The 1,878-nt window shown below is 41.5% G+C and overlaps 1 non-coding gene across 1 annotated transcript; it reads left to right on the top strand.

The window, feature by feature from the left end:
• The first annotated feature begins 1,007 nt into the window (after positions 1 to 1,007).
• On the top strand, positions 1,008 to 1,115 carry LOC148565268 (small nucleolar RNA R71). Its single transcript, XR_015885149.1, has one exon. It is a non-coding gene; the product is annotated as a small nucleolar RNA R71 (small nucleolar RNA).
• Positions 1,116 to 1,878: the final 763 nt, after the last annotated feature.

Genomic DNA, 1,878 nt, shown 5'->3' with positions numbered 1-1,878 from the left:
TCAGTTTATCAATAACTTCAGCTGGAAAGAACTTTTCCAAGAATTCTTATCTCAGTGTATCCCAGTTGGATACAATTGCTGCTGGTTGAGTGTAGTACCACTCTCTTGCCTTTCCCTCAAGAGAAAATGGGAAAGCTTTCAGCAAAATTGAAGTTTCATCTGCACCTTCACGCTTGACAGTAGATCAGGCTGCCTGAAAATCTCTCAAGTGCTTGATAGGCTCTTGAGCAGGTAAGCCATGAAACTTGGTCATCAAATTGAGCAATGCGGTCTTTATTTTAAAGTTTGTAGCTACCGCTGGGTGATGCACTTGAAATGGTTGCAATGTAAAATCAGGGGCTCCAGCCTCTTGGATAGTAACTCTCATGGCTGCTGCCATGTTACCTGCACGTAAAACAACCAAATCAGTAGAACGGGGGCTGGTTTATTTCTCAAATGACGTTTCAGATCCGCCCTCAGAGAGGACTAACCGACGGCGAGCTTGCCTTATTCGTGAAATAGTTCTTTTAATCTCAGGATCGAATATTAGCAAGCTTGGATCAGGAAGCGAATGTGTCATCTAACGAAAGAAACAAGCAGCTCATAGTAGCAAATTAAAATAAAATGCAAATAAATAAATTCCAATTACTAACTTTAGCACTCTATTGCAACTCCCTGGCAACAGCCCCAAAAATTGATGCGAGCGGAAATTGGCGAGTTAAGAATGATTATAAAATATGCGTTGCAAGTATAGTTCTCAACCAACCAGAAATCCGCTTATCAATTTAGAAGGGTGTCACAGAAATTAAAAGCAGCAGTCTCTCTGCTAGAGGATACTTCTGCAACAGCTTTTGAACAGCCTTGTTTCTGCCTGTGATTCCTAGTAGATTCAGCTAAGTCACTGATCAATTGCCATGCCTCATCAGTGGTCTTGTACTTTTTCATAGACCCATTGCTAGCACTTTCCAATGTGGTCTTATCTTGGGCCTCATGCCCTGTGTGACATAACCGAGTAATACTATCTTGTCAATCATATGGTGGGGGCAAGCTTCCAGAAGATTATTGAAGCGCTCCCAGTACTCATAAAGAGTTTCAGAATCATCCTGAACAATCATGGAAATATCTTTCCTCAGTTTATCAGTAACTTCAGCTGGAAAGAACTTTTCCAAGAATTCTCATCTCAGTGTATCCCAGTTGGATACAATTGCTGCTGGTTGAGTGTAGTACCACTCTCTTGCCTTTCCCTCAAGAGAAAACGGGAAAGCTTTCAGCAAAATTGAAGTTTCATCTGCACCTTTACGCTTGACAGTAGAACAGGCTGCCTGAAAATCTCTCAGGTGCTTGATAGGCTCTTGAGCAGGTAAGCCATGAAACTTGGGCATCAAATTGAGCAATGCGGTCTTTATTTCAAAGTCTGTAGCTACCGCTGGGTGATGCGCTTGAAATGGTTGCATTGTAAAATCAGGGGCTCCAGCCTCCTGGATAGTAACTCTCCTGGCTGCTGCCATGTTACCTGCACGTAAAACAACCAAATCAGTAGAACGGGGGCTGGTTTCTTTCTCAAATAATGTTTCAGATCCACTCTCAGAGAGGACTAACCGACGGCGAGCTTGCCTTATTCGTGAAATAGTTCTTTCAATCTCAGGATCGAATATTAGCAAGCTTGGATCAGGAAGCGAACGTGCCATTAATGAAAGAAACAAGCAGCTCATAGTAGCAAATTAAAATAAAATGCAAATAAATAAATTCCAATTAATAACTTTAGCACTCTATTGTAACTCCCCGGCAACAGCCCCAAAAATTGATGCGAGCAGAAATTGGCGAGTTAAGAATGATTATAAAATATGCGTTGCAAGTATAGTTCTCAACCAACCAGAAATTTGCTTATCAATTTTGAAG

This window comes from Arachis ipaensis, chromosome B5 (genome assembly GCF_059453495.1).
Source record: "Arachis ipaensis isolate K30076 ecotype BB chromosome B5, ASM5945349v1, whole genome shotgun sequence".
Classification (NCBI taxonomy): Eukaryota; Viridiplantae; Streptophyta; class Magnoliopsida; order Fabales; family Fabaceae; genus Arachis; species Arachis ipaensis.
Note: the sequence above shows the minus strand (reverse complement) of the source record. Positions and strands in the feature narration are given on the sequence as shown.